This window comes from Alexandromys fortis, unplaced genomic scaffold, assembly GCF_014885135.2.
Source record: "Alexandromys fortis isolate MF-2015 unplaced genomic scaffold, M_Fortis_MF-2015_v1.1 scaffold_88, whole genome shotgun sequence".
Classification (NCBI taxonomy): domain Eukaryota; kingdom Metazoa; phylum Chordata; class Mammalia; order Rodentia; family Cricetidae; genus Alexandromys; species Alexandromys fortis.
The window spans coordinates 6300601-6317694 of record NW_026067961.1 but is presented as its reverse complement, the minus strand read 5'-3'; the positions used below and the strand labels follow the sequence as shown (position 1 = coordinate 6317694).

Genomic DNA, 17094 nt, shown 5'->3' with positions numbered 1-17094 from the left:
GTGAGTAAGCCCTGCCTCCCTATACAAATAGCTATCAGGAGAATGATTTTGAAACATGAGAAAATATTTATTATATTGGAGAAAATAGCCCTGAACGCCCAGTGTTAAGATGGCCACCAGAGAGACTCTGTGAAAGCCGGAAAGATGTCCCCTGGATGAAAATTACGGCATTAGGGAGGTGGGACTCCGGCTGATTTGTTTTTTATTTCATAACATTTTATTTAAATTCCCCCTATGATTAACAGCCAACAAAGCAGAAGTGCCAGCCCAGTGGGGAGCCCTGGCAAGGGTGGGGGGCGGGGCGCACCCCAAGAGGGCGCCTGCACCCACGGCCCCCGCAGGGCTCTGAGCTCACTGGCTCTGCCAGCCCAACAGACCTATGAGCTCTCTGGAAGCCGAGGCGGATCGGTGACTCAGAACTCCGCGTTGTACTTCTCAACAATAGCTTTTGTCCTTTGCCCAAAACCCTGGGCCAGTGTGTGAAAAAAAAAAATGAGAAAATTATGAGATAGTTTGTACTTTACCAGCTGGTGCCAGCTTTGGGTGCTTTATTTATTCAAGGTGGGGAGGTAGGGAAAGGCAGGGTGGAGGTGAGGGAGAAGGGAGGAAAAAAAACAAGGCAGAAACTCGGACAAGGCCCAAGAAAGGTCTATACCTTGACAACAAACTTTCTTTGTTTCACGGGTGGGGAGGGAAAAAAAAGAAGGAAAAAAACCGTAGAAGGCCAGTTGGAATGAGTACAGCTCCCCGTGCAGCATCCACGCATGGGCCTGCTTCTGTAGCTTCCCGCTGTGGGCCAGGGACGCTGACTGGGGGTGCTTGACTCGGGGGTGGCTTGAGGGGCCCAGCTAGAAGGACTGAGGCAGCGTCTGGGTGAGCAAAGATAACCCCATGGTGGCTGATGTTCTGACCCATCGTGCCTAGCAGTCAGTAGCCTGGGTCCTCACTTCTGGCTGGGCTTTCTCTTCCTGAGAGCCCGGGAGATGGCTCAGTAGGAAGAGCACTTGCCTTCAAAGTGTGAGAGCCTGAATCCAGATCTCCAGAACTGGTAAAAGCTGGGCCAGGCAGTGTATACCTGTGACCCCAGCACTGGGAAAGTAGACCCTAGGGTTCTGGAGCCAGCCAGCCAAATTGGCCATCTCCGCGTTCAACGAGAGACCTTGTCCCACAAATACGGCAAATATAGATAGATACAGGAAGATGTGGAACATTGAGCTCTGGCCTCTAGAAATCCTAGAGTATGTGTTCCTTTACGTACATGTACTACCTGCACACACACACACACACACACACACACACACACACACACGACTCTTCCTGGAGTCTCTGATAGTGTAGCAGTTGGAATCTCAAATACCATGTAGATCAGAGTCAGGCCCCGTGTGGCCTTATTTTATTTATTTTTTTTTGAAATTTTATTTATTTTTATTTTATGTGTATGAGTGTTTCCTGAATTATGGGTGTGAAGTGTATGTATCCTGGTGCCTAGAGAGATCAGAAGAGGGCATTGGATCCCCTGAAACTGGAGTTACAAATGGTTGTGAGCTGCTGGGTTGCTGGGTATCAAACCTAGGTGTTCTGGACGAGCAGTCCGTGCTCTTAACCACCGAGCCATCTCTCCAGCCATCCGTTTAAGCTGAAACCTTCTGCCCAGTGTCCTCCATGAGAGAGTTGAAACTGGGGCGGGTGGAGAGGGGGAGGGTTAGAGTCTTATAGTGTATGGGAGATTAGGCGTCAGTTTAGGGAGTGTGTAAAAAGATTGCTTTAGTGTGGATGGTGGTGGTCTGGCTTGCCTGTGGGTCATGTGGATCATGGTATGAGCTTATGTGTATAAATGATTGACTATGGTGGCTGTGTGCAAATGGAGCTGGTGGTATATGTGAGCAATGGCACACGTGATTGGGACTGTGCATGTAAGTGAGATGTGTGACTGTGTGTGGTGTTTTATAGGAGGCTGTGTGTAATTGTGTCATGTGGGTAAATGAATCCCTGCCTATATAGATGACTATGCAGTTGCGTGTGTCCCTTTAATTTTAACTTCTTCCCTCCCCTACCCCCCCTCCCCCGCTGTAAAAGCCGGGTGGGTTAAAATGGAGGCAAGAGGGTTACAACTCTTTTTTTTTTTTTTTTTTTTTTTCTTTCAAGTATCGCTTTGCTTTCCCGAGCCTTGCTCTCTAAATGATCCTAGGAGGCGGCCTGGGTCCTGGGCTGAGTGGCTGGCCTGGTTTCCATTTTAGTGCTAGAGGTGGTGCAGAAACATTCTGGGGCCTTTTCCAGAAACTGAACCAGGAAAGAAAGGTGGTTCAAGGTGAAGTCAAAGGCCAATGGTATCCTTGCCCGGGAGTCAGTCCCCTGTGTCTGTGACCCTGGTTAGGCCCACAACACCACACACTTAGTCTGGGCTCCGGAAGGATTGCTAGTGGGTCTGTGAGGCTCACGTGGCCCTTACTGTGCCCACTCGGTCTTTTGGTCGTCATGATCTCCAGAGAGGGAGCTCAGGGATCGTAGCCTTTGTACAGATGAAGGAACGGAGACTCGGGGAGGGACGGCTGTGTGCCTTCGGCCCTTAGCTCGTCCATGACAGTCTTGGAATCCAGCCTTCGGGGAATCCCCCCCTCAGTGGCTGGGAACAAAGCTGACCAGCTCCGCGTGGGAATGGGACTTCACGGTGGTAATCGGGAGAAGGGGAGACTGGTCCTCAGCTTTAGGGAATATATCTTTTGAAGGAAGAGCCCTAGATGGGGAGACACCTGAGGTGGTTTCTAGTTCCCAAAGCCACTGGCTAGCAGCCATATCCTAAGACCCGGACTTCATCCCCAGGTTGACCAGCTAGATCAATGAAGGGCTAGACCGGTGGTCCCTTCATTTCTTCCCACTTCAGCGCGACTGGCGCTTCCTGCCACCCTCCAGAGTCCCCAGCTGTGCCATGTAGCAAGTCCTCTCCCACAACCTGTCAAACCAGAGATGGCAGTTTCCCCGGAGCTCCCAGGAGCTCCCGCCTCTGTTTTGTACCAGGCGGAACCTCTAGCAGACTCGGCAACGGGCAATGCCCCTGGCCTGTGCCCTGTGCACCTGCTCAGTGATAACCACGTGTCTGCCTGTGCCTCAGGTCAGAGCCCTTTGGTTTGAACTCGCCTTGTACCGAGAGGCTGAGATGTGAGAAAATTATGAGCAGGGGAGAGGAGTGGGACCTTGTGACAAGTGGCAGCTGTGGAGAAAGGGGCAGGCCCCATGCCCAGGGTGAGCACCATCTGGGAGGGAGGCCTGGCTTCCAGCTGTGGGGGTTCGGGAAGGGCAGAGCCTGGGAGGAATGATTTTGAAGCCACTACTATGGAGATTAAGGGGATGAGAATGTAAATCTCAAGTAAAAAGGTAATTGAATGTAATAGCAAACACTGCTCGCTCTATGTTAATTTTAGCTCTTCCCCTGGATACAAGACGCTGTATTAGTGTTTTATTACCATTTTGTTTGCACTAATAAAATAGTAAAATTTATTTCAAGGAAGTTGAAGGATGGTTTTACAATGCAAATTTGAAGAAATTGGACTTTTCATTTATGCCTCAGCTATTTTAAATCCTGACGGGTGTAAATTAGCTACAGGGACCGAGCAGACCCCACTGATGGGGACTTTGGAGGCGGGAGCCCTGGCAGAGGTTCCAGACTAACTGAAGACAGAAAGTAGAGAGCCCTCTTTGGAGAGGCTGGGGCCACTCAGGTGCCTGACTGGGTGGGACAGGGTGGTGGGTGAGGGTGTGCCAGGCATGAATGACTGTGGGCGTAGGCGGGTACATCACACACTGAGTAGGTAGGGAGATACATGTGACCACAGATCTCAGATCTTTGTCTTTCCTCTTGGTCCTTTGGCTTCCTTCCTGTTCTGACATTGGCCTGGATTAGCCTGGTGAACCCCAGGGTAGGGAGTAACTTTTGTTTTGCCTGGACATGACAGGTAGACCAGTTGTCCAGATCACACTGACCTTCTAGAAAGGGACTGTAGACTTTAGGGAAAGGAACCATTGGAATCTGGAGTCTAAAAACAACCAGAGAAAGATACAGGCTACAAGCCAACCAGACAGAGGCTGATAGACATATCTGTCCTTCGCTGTTCTTTCTTCTAGTCCAGGCCAATACGAGAAAGTAGACAGGACTTTCTCAGTGAGCCAGGATCCTTTCAAGTGGGTTCAAATGACTAGCCATACCTAGGTGTGGTAGTGTCTATAAACCAAAAAGGTTTGATTTTTTTTTTTTTTAAGTCAAGTGGCCTGGATTTCAGGGAACCAGAGGTAGGTAGAGGAAAAGGAAAAGGGTGGAAGGTTAGGTTCATCTTGGATTTTGGATGAAGAATTCAGGTTGGATCTTGTTTTATCCAAACCGGTTTGTTTATCTCTGAAGAATTATCAGCAGCAATGGCCCAAAGAGATGCTGTGGGGACCCACTTCCCAAACGTGGGGAACCGAACAAGTGTTCTAGTGTCTGGTGGAGTCAGTAAGGTGTATCACCTAGGGTTTTCTGGACATCTGCCTGGTGCAGGAGAAAAGTAAGTTGGTCTTGTTTGTTTCCAGCCCCAACTCTAGATCATTCTGTGTGGGAGTCGGGGGGGGGGGTGTTCTAGTATATTTCTTTCTCCCTTGGCTGGTGTGTGTGTGTGTGTGTGTGTGCATACTCTCAATGGTAGATGCACATAAGGAGAAGATTCAGTGTTGACATTGGCTAGGCCAGAATGGAAGAGACTGGAGGGATCTGTCAAAGACATTGTACTTGCTGCAGAAAACCCTTAAGGATGGCCTTGACTGCAGAGTTAGCGTTGGAGCCAAGAAGGGCAGGACAGGAAAGGCCCCTGGCTTCTCCTGGCAGCTAATCTGCAGGACCACATCTGGAGCAGAGAGGGCTCACACTGACTTAAGTGGTGGGATACATCCAAGGGTCAATTAACCTCCAGTAGCAATGCTGGCATTCCCATGGGGGACAGTAATGCAGAAACCCTCTCCATCTTGGCCTCTTTGGGGTTCTTTCAGCTGAAGAGACTGTGGATGGATTCCTGGGGATAACAGGATTTAGAATGTGCAGGATACAAAGCATATAGTAGCCCAGGAACCTCCTCCTCTCCACACCAGCATACGCAGGGGACCCTGGGCCAACAGTTGAGGAACACGGCAGCAGGGTCTTCCCAGCTTGGAGGAGCCAAGGCCGGGGCCAGGAAGCGTATGGCCGAAAGGAGAAAGCAAGTGAGGAGATTTGAAAGTGGGGGTGTGTTGTTTGGCTTCGAAATGTTCTATAGTTCTCTGAGACAGGGAAGATGCCCTGCTGTGTACCCAAGGATTTAGACAGGGCATCAGGCAGGGGGTTACACTCCGAGGAGATTTCAACCCAAAACTGTAATTACTCAGGGAACAGACGGAAGAGGAAAGAGGATTAGTGGGGTACCCTGCTGAGCCTGGTGTTGCAGGTGGCACCAGGAGTGCCTGGCCTGGGCATAGGCATCTGCCAAATCTCTTAACTTGGCCTCTGGGCTGGGGTCAGAGCTATGGTGATCTTCCCTAAGAGTACCCAGGACCCTCGGGCACCTCTTTTCTTCCTGTCTACTCTTAACTGACCCCAAGTCATCTCTGGAAGCTTGAGGTCCCTCTCATCTGCTTCAGTGCCGTTCCCCCAAGTCCTCCTTCCTTGGCACCCTCCAAAAATAGAAGGGCCCTCTATTCTGATTGATTTGACCTTGGAGTCTGGGGTATGTATGTACGTCTGAGCTGGGGACAGGCGTGTTAAAGGGCGCCAGCCAACTGTTGTTCTACCGGATCTGTGTGATTTGGACGAGCCTGTGGTCTAGCGCCCAGGGCTACTCCAGTTTCTACTTTAATATGAAAACGAGGTTAGACTCCAAGATCTTTCACCCACAAGACTCTTCTCTTCCTCTTCTTCCACTCAGGAAGCACTTTCTTCCCCCCGCCCCCAAGGTATAGCAGCGGTATGCCCCAGTGTTCTAGCCCCCTGACAAACCTCCCCACTTTCCCCCATCCCCTTTCCTGCACCTGTCAGCTGTCTCACGGACTGTCTGGCTTGGCTGCCTCCCATCCCATCCTCACAGGCCAGCCCCACCCAACCTCCACCCCTCAGCCCCTTCTCCCCCCTTCCTGTCTCTGCCTACAGCTGTCTCTACCTGCCCATCGTCGCCGCCGACACACCTGAGGAGCGCCAGCTGCCGAGTGGAGTGTAGGCAAGGCACAGGGTGTTTACCAGACAGCCGGGATAAGGTGTTAAATCCTGTTGCTGTCTTCCCAGGGCCAGCTTCCTCAGATGGGCTTCCAAATCCCTAATCTTGGGGTACAGCCATGCCCAGCCTGCGTTTGATGGGAGCTTTCCTTTATGATTGAAGCTCAATCCAGCAGGTCTGTCATTGGGTTGGGTCTGTGTTCCTAACCCGTGAGCAATGACACGGGGTCCAGCCTCTTCCTCTCTTTGGTTCTTCCTTCCTTCCCTCCTTTTTTTTGAGGGGGGGACTCCTAATGAGTAGGGGTCTTGATGGCCCCCAACTCCCTCACCACTATGATCACAAGGCCATCTACTGTCCCTGGGAATGTAGATGTCTCAGGTAAGAGGGCTCAGTTTAAAGAGAGACGGATGAGAGAAGAGATGGACAACATCCCTGTTGAGCCCTGCGTTGCAATTCCTCAGCTAGAAGCACAGTGGCCACGGTGAAGTTCAGTTGGGACACCAAATGCCCAAGTTCAGTTGAGACACCAAATGCCCAGGCCAGGTCTAGGTCCCTAGAGCACAGCCGAGTCTCAGTGGTATTTCTGCGTTGGTTTGGGAGTTGACAATGCCAGGGAGGCCTCATACTTCAGCCCACTGTGTCCCTGGGGTAATAGGAAGGCTCGCGCTGCTCTTCACTGAGCAGGGACACCGAGGCACCCTGTGGACCCTCCTCTTAGCGTGTGCGGCAGAGGGCGGGACTTTCTGCTGTGGCCTTAGCCTGCTCTAGTCCTTGAACAGGGAGGCACACAAGAGGCTGCCAAGGTGGGAGGTCAGAAAGGGGAAAGCCTGGAGACCCCTGGAGGTGCCCGAGCAGTGGAAGACAGCCGTATCATTTCTCTGAACTGACCTAGACAGACTCTTCTCTTTCAGAATTTCTTCATGGCCATAGATGGCTTCCCTGCTCCTCCATGTTCCTCCTCCTCCAGGCAGCCAGCAGGTTTCACAACAGCGCAGCCTCTCTCTCTAGGTCTCCTCTCCTCACTGCTGGGATTCAGGTGCTGCTCGCTTGGCTCCTCCCCCTCCCCCCTTGCCTCAGTCTTCACAGTTCCCAGTTTTCCTCTCTGTCCCCTTTGGAGGTCTGTGCCCCGAGAGGAATACAGGAGTCCCCTGAGAGTCAGTTATGAATACATGTAACATCCACTTTCGTGCTGGGTCCACAGTCAACTTCTTCAAGGTCAAGACTATTAACTTATTGGCTAGGACTCCCTTGGGCTTCCCTGGTACTAGACTTCCCAATTTTATTTGGAGGTTGCTTGTCTGATGTGTGGCTGAGCAAAGATCAAGATGTGGAATAGAAGACAAAAGCCGGGACAGGGCAAATCCGGAGAGTGATAGTTGAGTTGGTGAGGAGGAGGAGGTGAAATTAATTCATTAGAAAAACTTGTTTACTGGCTTTGCCTAGGCGCCTCCATTTTAAAAGTCTACGTTTACAATAAGTCGCTAATTAAAATACGAAATTAAGCAACAGCTCTGTTTTTTTTTTCCCTCCCCTTACACTTTAATTGCATGATTTTTGTGATGTAATTTCTGGAAACACCCAGCGTGCCTCTCAGGGTTGATTGTTTGATAAGCTAGAAGCACCTGAAACCGGCCCAAAAAATAAATATATTAATTCTAGGGGAACTTAGGGCAGATTGGAAATGACAGAGAACCCCAGACAGCAGGAACCAGAAATACATAACAATAACAACTTCTAAATAAGAGCATTTATCCTCACCCCTCCCGTCTGCACACTACCAATCTGTGCATCTCAAGGAGGGGGAAGCCAAAATCAAATCCAGACCAAGTGGGGCCATCGCTTTGTATCCCCTGTCCCAAACCAATACAACTGGGAATTTCCTTGAGGCTGTTTTGACTTTTGGCTCAAGTCTCTTGATTTTGAGAGGGGTTTTCTTTGCCCCCTCATTCTGAACCAAGCCCAAGGGTAGGTGAATAGGGATGGTGGCTGTCCCTCCTGGGAAAGATAAGTCTGTCCATATCCTTGTCTCGAACACAGTGGTCCCAGCCTGGGCCCGCCCTGTGTCCGTGAGGAGGTGGGAAGCCAGAATCCACCTTGAGATGTGAATGCAGGCTTTTCTAGTCAGCCTCTGCCTCCTTTGTGACGGGATCTGGCTAGGATCCCCAGAGTGCTAAGGCCCTGCTCTGACCCTACCATCGGGGTGAGTTCTCCAGCCATCTAGTGCCTGGGAGATCTCAGGCCAGCGTCACTGAAGGTGTTGGCCCCTCTTGACACAGGGCATGGAGCAGTGAGGGCCTGGGGGACACCGGGGAGTCTCAAGCTCAGTTTCTTTCTCTGCCTACCAGCTGAGTTACGAACCAAGCACTTCAGTAATGTCTTTACATCTTCTGCTACTAGGGAAAGGGCATTGCTTCCTTGTAGGTTGTTTTAAAATACATTTTTGGCCAGGAAGTGGTGGCACATACCTGTAATGCCAGCACTTGGGAGGCAGCCACAGGTGAATCTCTGTGAGTTCTAGACCAACCTGGTCTACAAAGCAGTTCTAGGACAGCTAGGACAATTACACAGAGAAACCCTGTTTTGAAAAACACCAAAGTAAATAAAAAATTAAATTAAATTTAAAAAAATTGGGGGGGGGTGCTGGAGAGATATGCTCAAAGGTTAGTAGCACTGGCTGCCCTTAAAGAGGTCAGGGGCTTGGTTTCCAGCACCCATATGGCAGCTTACAATGGTCTGTAACTCCAATTCCAGGGGATCTGTCAACCTCTTCTTGGGCACCAGGCATGCACGTGGTTAGCACACACACATATAAACAGGCGAAACACTCATACACATAAAATAAAAGTAAATCCTTAAAAATACATTATCTCCATTCGTAAATATATGCTCATGAGTAAGTATTTTTTTTTAATATGAAAAACTAACTCAAAACTAGGCAGGGTATAGCTAAAAGTATGTTAGGGAAGTGCCAAGACTTCACTGACCACGGCAATGTGACACCGGGTAAATGACTTGGCGTGTCTCAGCCTCACTGACCACGGCAGTGTGACACCGGGGATATGGCTTGGTGTGTCTCAGCCTCACTGACCACGGCAGTATGACACCGGGATATCTTGGTATGTCTCAGCCTAGCCTTAGTTTTTTCATCTGTAAACTGGCGGTAATGGTAACAGTAAACTTGGTTAGGATTCCACATGCCAACCCATCTGAAATGCTTACCACTGAGCCCGGCATGCCGCAGCACATTTAAATATTAACTGCTATTATAGTTAATAATGGTTATTCCTGTTGCATTGGGATAAAAGGGTTTTTAATTTTTTATTAAGAAAAGCTATTTTTACATCAATGAAATTATTCCTCTAAACCTGTCTTGTTCAATACAGTTACTCTCTGGTCACATGTGGCTATTTAAATGTAAATTAATTAAAGTTAAATAAAATTAAAAATTTAGTTTCTTAGCCCTGTTCACCCTACTCCAAGTGCTTGGAAGCCACACATGTCCAGAGACTGCCATATTGGGCAGTACCAGAAGTTCTGCTAGGCAGCCTTCAAAACAGTGCTATTTAAGTTTTCCCAGGTCTGGGTTAAAACCTTGTCCTTCCGGCTGTGTAGTACTCCATCACGTGGCCGAAACCCACTATTTTTTTTTCTTTTTTTGGTTTTTCAAGATGAGATTTTTCAAGCCAAGGCTGTCCTGGAACTTGCTCTGTAGACCAGGCTAGCCTCGAACTCGCTCTGCCTCCTGAGTGCTGGGATTAAAGCCAAGCACCACCATGCCCGGCTAAGCCTGCTCTTCTTATTGGTTTGAGCTGTCTCTTCCTCTGGACTCTAGGTAGATCTGCTGGGGTCACCTGTTCCTAACAGGTGTTGTCTCCCCGTGTCATTCTCTGATTGGTGCTAGGCAGTGAGGGATTCTGGGAAGAACATAGTGTCTGCTGATTGGCATCCAAGTAGGAGGTGCCACGACCAGAGTCAAGTGCTCTGTGGAGACCGCTCTTCTCAGTGTCCCTGCTTCCCTCTGCCTGGCTGGTCCACAGGAGACCAGAGAGACAGGAAGGACATGCGGAGATAGTAACAATGAATAATAATCTCCACTTCGCTGACCAGAAGGTCCAAGACATAAGGCCAGGAAAAAAGAGGCAGCCTGCCTTCTTTTTCCCCTCTCTCCCCTCCCTTACCTCCTTCCACTTTCTATGTAGTGTGTGTTCATATGTATGTGCACATGTGTGTTCATGCGTGTTCATCTATGTTTGTACATGTGCGTATTAATGTGTGTGAACATGTGCCTGTGTTCATGTGTGTGGAGACTTAGAGGCTGACTTTCTCTTTTGCTTCCACCTTAATTTTTGAGGCAGGGTGTTTCGCAGAATCTAGGGCTCACAGATTGGCTAGGCTGGCTAACCAGCAAGCCCCACGTATCTGCCTGTCCCTACCCCCACCCCCACCCTGACCCCAGTGCCGGGCTGCACATCTGCCGCACATCTGCTGCACATCTGCACCAGCATACCTGGCTTGAGTGCTGGGCTGAACTCAGGTCACCATGCCTACACAGCAAGTACTTGCCAACTGAGTCATCTCCCTAGGCCTGAAGCCGTCTCTCTTGGTGGGAAATGCCACCTGTGAAAATTTTGGGACTTCCAGAAGGACACTGACTAAAGGTGTTGAAAGGTGTTGTGAGATCCCAGGATAGGGGTGCGGAGACTCCAAGTTGGGGGCCCCTCCAGGAAGGCCTGTGACTGTCCTATGGCTTTCCGGCTGAGTGATGATCAGTAGGGTCGTGGCCCTGCTTGTGTGAGCTCTGGGCAGAGGGCTGTGGGCAGGGCTCGCAGGGCAAGCAATCCCTGGGCAGCAGGCAAGACAGATAGGGAAAGCCAAAAACGGACCTGCTGATGTGGCCCTTTCTGCTCGCAGCGGATCATAAAATATGGCTCAGATTTTCATTACGGGCTCTATCGATTATCTTCTGGGATGGATGAATTATAGAGAACATTAAATTTTTTTAAAAAGCAAGTGAGGGGAAATATCTGAATGAGTTTGGGTGGTCGATGGTAGAAAGGCTGAGACACCAAGCCTGGTCTTCAGCAAGGGTGGGGACAAAGCCGGGCAGACAGCTTGTGCCTCCAACTTGCCCTGCAGGACCCCCTGGGGCTGGGTTTCGATGGGGGAGACCTCTGCCCCTCTAGGCTCCCCTTGCCTGTGCCCTGTACCTCCCAGGGATCTGCCTGGGTTCCAGGAAGGTCGAAGTTTAGGTTCTCCATGCGATCTGACTTGGAAGCGGGACCTCTTCCAGGCCATTTGGATCGGTTGCGGGGAGGGAGGTCGCCCTGTTCTTGTCATTTTCCCTGATTCCGGAGATGCCAACTGGACCCTGAGAGGGTTCAGATGGTGGCGCTGGCCTCTCGGGGTCAGCCTTGGGTAGGAACTCCTGAGGAATGTGGGTACCCAGTCCTGTAACTGGTCCATCTCTTCTGCCAGCAGTCAGTGGCACAGAGGAGGTCTTCATTTTGTCTCCTGGGAAAGCAACCCCGGGCCACTATGAATCTCCCCTCCCTTGCTTGCCCTCCACCCCTCACCTCAGCCTACCCCTGTCCAATAGCTCTGAGTTTGATTGCTTCTGCTTGTGTGTGACCTGGGATGTGTCCCAGCCTTCTCTGAGTCTTAGCTTCTCAACTCTCCGGTTGAGATTAACATCTACCTCACTGGGTTCTTGGGATGATTGTGTATAATGGTGTTTTAAAATCCCAAGTACACAGTGCATAATCATGTGCACAACAATTATTTTCTCCCTTCCTTGGAGCAGAGTCTCGGAGCCCTCTCGCCCACCCCTTCTCTTTGTGATTTAACAGCTATTTCGTGGGCTGGGCACTTTTCTTAGAATGGTATCGTATGATGGAGAAACGGAGACAAAGAGAGGTCAGAGTCATTTTTTCCAGGGCCACAGGGCTCAGGAGTATCCATGCTTGCATCTATACCTGGGCAATCTGGTTCCAAAGCTTGTGCCCTTAGCTCCTATTGCCTGTTGCCCAGTGACCTGGCACAGTGGCATAGTAGTGTGAGCCTGTGTGTGTGTGTGTGTGTGTACAGACAGCCCTGCCATTGACATGCTATCTGCTTGACGTCATTTCCCGACTCTCCCCACTGTATCTGGCTACCTCAGTTTGTCAGCAACTCCAGTCTTCTCTGAGGCTGTGCTCTGGGAGGAGCAGACTTTCTCCACCTGGTCCACCTCACCCAAGCTTCACCTAGGCCTCTGTGAAAGGTGGTGGTTTCCATGGATATCCGTCTCCCTCTGGCGACACGCCCTTTTTTGTATGACTCTGTTCCCTGGAGTCGATTGTTTTTGGCACAGCGCTCTGTAAATTCATCCAACAATTAAAAGGGGGAGGGGTGAGACGAGAAGGAGACGTACTGTAACAGTGGGGTGAGAACTACGTAGAAAGGACTCTGAGATGCGTGGGCCCCTTCCTCATCCCCTGTTCTCAGCAGGGTAGCCCCTTAAGTATAGAAAGGGCCATGGAATGGGCTGCTGGGAGTTAGGCTTTGGGAGTTCTGGTTCCTCCTATCTGAACCGTGTTCTCCTTTATCTCCCCTCCTAACATCTAAAGGGGCCCTGCTCGGGGCCAGCACAGCCATCTCCAGAGGTCACGAGAAGCTGCAAGATGCCAGTTTGGAGTGGTTTGAATATTTACTGCCCTTGTTTTGGTTAATTGTGTGTGTTTGCTCTGAGTGTGTACCATCAAATACCGACCGTGCTGGGCGGACCCGTCGTAGGCTGTGTGAGATCACAGAGGAAAAATGCAGTGGAAAACACTTTCATGCCGCAACACATCACGTAGGATTTTTGTATTTAAGATGTGGATTTTTTTATTGTGTTTTTTTTTTCTTCTTTTCCATACAACCCTGAAGTTGGGCAATGTGCACGTCTGTGTTTTGTTTTCACTCTGGATGGCTTATGAAATCTGTTCATTAGTGCTCTGTCCTCTCGCTACCCTGGCGGGTCCTCCGCCATCTCTCCTGACATATGTAGATCTCTCCCCGCCATCTCCTCGCCCTGCCTTCTCTCCTTTGAAGAGACGATAGGTGCCTCCCTCCCTGTAGTGTACACACCTAAGATAAAAACAAGGGTACGTTAACCCTGCTCCCCAAGCCCATGCCTCTCAGGCAGGTGCTCATTATGGCGGGAGGTCCTAATGCCGGGAGTTTCTGCCTCTCTGTGGAAGAGAAAGATCCTCAGTGGTCCCTGCCAGAGGCGGAGCAGAAGTTGTCCCCTTCTCACAGGACCTACGGGAATGGCATGGCCCTGTCTGTCCTGTCATCCAGAGCAGCAGGCAGGTCTCTAGCAGAGAGCGCATTTGCCAGCTACATCCAGGTGTCCCTTCTGCCCGTCTGGTGTGTTTTCCGAGGTCTACCCCTCCTCCCACTGTTAAACCTGGCCAGAAAACCTGAGCACAGATGTTGCCTTTGGCTGCAGGGTCCAAGTGTTTTCTGGCAGCCCTGGTGTACTGCAGGAGATAACTCCACACCAGAAGAGGTGTGACTCCAGAGGGGCACTCACACTGGGCAAGGCGAGTGCTGAGATCACGAAGAGGGAGAACTTTTGGTGGGTCACCAGCCCTGGCCTGGCTTCCATACCTGTGAGCCATGTGACCTTTGACTGGTCACTTCGTATCTCTGTACCGTTGTCCCTAATCTATCCGTGGGGTCCATGCTGTTCCTGCTTTTGTGTTCTAAAGAATCATTGTGATCCTGTGTGTAGAACACTTGGCACCGTGCTTGTCCAATTAATCTAGTTAGCTACTACCACCTGTCCTCGTGAGCTGGTTGGCAGAGGGAGAAAGCTACCCACCCACTGTGCCCTCTCCTCCCTAGCACATAGTAGGTGCTCGTCCTTTTTGGATTAGTTGGAAGAGGCTCAAGTAACCAGAAGTCCCTTTGAAGCTGCATGTTGTAAATTCAGTGAGACCACGGGGGGGGGGGGGGGGGGGGAAGCCCAAGGGGGGGGGGGGGGGGGGGGGGGGGGGGGGGGGGGGGGGGAGAAGCCAACAGTCAGGTTGGGGCTCAGGGGAGCAAGCAGGCGGTGAGAGAGGGAAGCATTCTGCTAGAGGAGAGGGAGAAGCTGCACCAGACTCCTCTGATTGTGACATGAAACCAGGGACTAGTTCAGCTCCACCAAACTTACGCCGCCCACCGAGGGCCAGCTGTTGTGCTAAGTGCCAGAGCAGCAAAGATAATTAAGACCTGGGCTTTGCCCTTGAGGAGTTAAGACTTCAGTGGTGGAGACAGGCTTGTGAACAAATTACTCCAGTTCTGTATGGAGTTTAATGTCGTGCGGAAGGATACATGGAGCACAGGGCAGAGGGCTGTACGAGTCCTTTTGGGACAGGTTCTAGAAGTCTCTTGAGGAGGCTTAAAGAAGAGGGAAGCTATGGTCTGGAGCATTTCTGGATCCTTTTGCCTCTCTTGCTAGCCCGAGCCTATGGGGTGGGAGAAAAGATGGCTCCTGCTGCTTTCTTCTTTGTCCTGCCAGTTGACTTGTGAGGAGTCCAGGTCTTTAGGAGACCAGCAGCCTCCAGGAGAACCGTCAGAGAGTCAAGTGGCAGAACTCGGCCTCAGACCCCCGTTTCTGGATCTTCAGCCCAGGGTTATGTCTGTCACTGTTTGGCTTCTCTTCACCTGGGTCAGTGGGTTAGCGATGTATTAGGCTCTGCCCGTAATGACGGACAGACAGTGCCTCAGCCCCGGGGCTGTGACGTGGGAGGGCCTCAATGCTCGGAAGGCTTTGGGGCCCATGACTTGGTTTGCTAAATGGGTCAGGCCACTTGGTTGGGGAGTCTTGGAACAAGGTCATGCCACCCTAGCGAGGCTGGGCAGGGATGGCAGGAATGGAAAACATTGAGGAGGAGGTAGCCTGGCCATACCCCTTCTTTAGTTCCTTGACTCCTGGGCTGGCCCTTCAGTGGTCTGGAAGAGAATAAAAGCACGCTGGGGTCTGGAATATCCCCCCCCAACTGGAAATCCTTTTGACCAGGGCATAGACTCTGGAACACCTCTGGCATGTGTCTTTGGAATTCTTCTAGGAGTCTAGGAGGTGGCTATGTCCCTGACCTCTTGTCTAGGGAGCATGGAGGTCCCAGTGTGAGACTGGAAGGGGTGTGTGTCAGCTCTGAAGTTAGCTTCTGAATTTTAGAGGGGCTCTATCTGGGGTACAAGCTGTGATCCAAGGTACCCCTTCCTCTGGCCCACAACCATCTTTCTTACTGGGGCCAAAAGTTGCCTGGGCTTTGGGAGATTCTGGACTAACAGGCAAGGGAGTTTCAGAACCCAAAGGAGTGAGTCTCCCAGTGGCCCTGAAGTTCCCATTAAAGTGTTTTTTCCTCTTTTTTAAAGAAAAAAATATTCCCAAACTGGAAAACAAAGGAAATCCACTTCCCCCAAATCACACGAAACTCACATTAGGGGCCTGGCAGGAATCCATGGAAACCAGGAAGCATGCTGTTAACCCTGGTGATGCTGAAGGGTGGATGGGAGCCAAGCGAATCCACCCCTAGCTCTCGGTCACCTTCCATCCCAGTTTTCCCTAGGGAGCTGGTCCTGACGCCTTGCTCTAGCAGAGAGAAGGGTCTGGTGCTGAAGCTGGCATTCGGAGAGCCAGCTCCCTTCTACTCAGCCTAGCCTTGGGAGTCAGGAGAGGAGGGGGCTCACACACCCTGGGGAGACTCCCCTGGGGACTTGGATGGCTGGGTTGGTAGAAAACTAACCAGGTTGCTGCCTGCTCTGTTCCAGACTGTGCAGTCCAGGATGGGCCACTTGGAGGACACATAGTCACATGTATGGGGTGTTGCTAGCCCCCAGAAAGGAGGGAGGGTCGCCCAAACTTCAGTAGCAGTTCTATTTGCAGGGTGGGGATGAGAGCGGATAATGACCTCAGAGTTCCACGTCCCACATCTTACGTCCTCCGCAAGGCTGGGCTGCCGCGCCTGAGAAGTTGTGTACTTGCTTGTGTTTGCACGCGCATGGGCTCTTTCTTTTTTTCCCTAAAAAGGCTGAAAATATTTACAGGTTTGAAGTTGAAATGCAAACAGGAAAAGCCCTTTAAAAAGTGAGCGAAGTGGATATTCAAAACAGGAGTCTCCATGGAAACGCCACAATATTTGCTTAAATTGACACAAAGGTTGCCGGTAGTAGGGCTCCAACTTTCTTTAGGACACTGTTTTTGGCCCGGCACCTATCACAGAGGAGTCTCTCCCGGTGGCCTCCTTGGAGGGTGTGTCCACACCCTCTTTCCTGTCTGTGAGATGAAATAGCACCGAGGCAGAGTGGAGGGGGGAATGGAGACGAAATCTAATCTACCATCCTGGGTAGATGCAGAGAGAGATACCTGTTGACTCTCTCTGAAGACTTCCACAGGCTGTGCACCGGGTCCTGGGAACAGCCTGGAGCTCGCCAAGGGGAAACCTGGAGTGAGCAGGCAGCTAGGAATCCAGGATTGGTTGGTTCTGTTGGATGGGTCTCATCTGTTGACTTGATCCATTCTCGGGCTGACCTTTCACCCCAGGTACCAAGTCTTGGGTGTGATCCCTCTGTTGTTACCCAGGGTGGCACCTGATTGGCCCAGTATTGTTTTTCCTGCTCGATTCTTTTATTAGGTATGACAGCTCATAGCAGTTGGCTAATAATTGTGCAAAGGGCACATTGGCTGCAGAGTCAGGCATGGTATGTACCATGTCAATGCCATCTTCTGATCGGCAAGGCAGGTCCCAGAATCTCCTGCTTCACTGACTGGTTGCCACACAGGGCGCTGGAACTCTCCCATTGTCCTCTGTGTGTCATTGCTCAGTGGGTTCCAGCTGTAATCCAATCATCTTTTAAAAATGTTTTTAAATGA

General features: G+C 50.9%; 1 protein-coding gene across 3 annotated transcripts in view; it reads left to right on the top strand.

The window, feature by feature from the left end:
• Casz1 (castor zinc finger 1) overlaps window positions 1-17094 on the top strand; it is a 146633-nt gene that overhangs the window by 15135 nt on the left and 114404 nt on the right. The window lies entirely within an intron of this gene.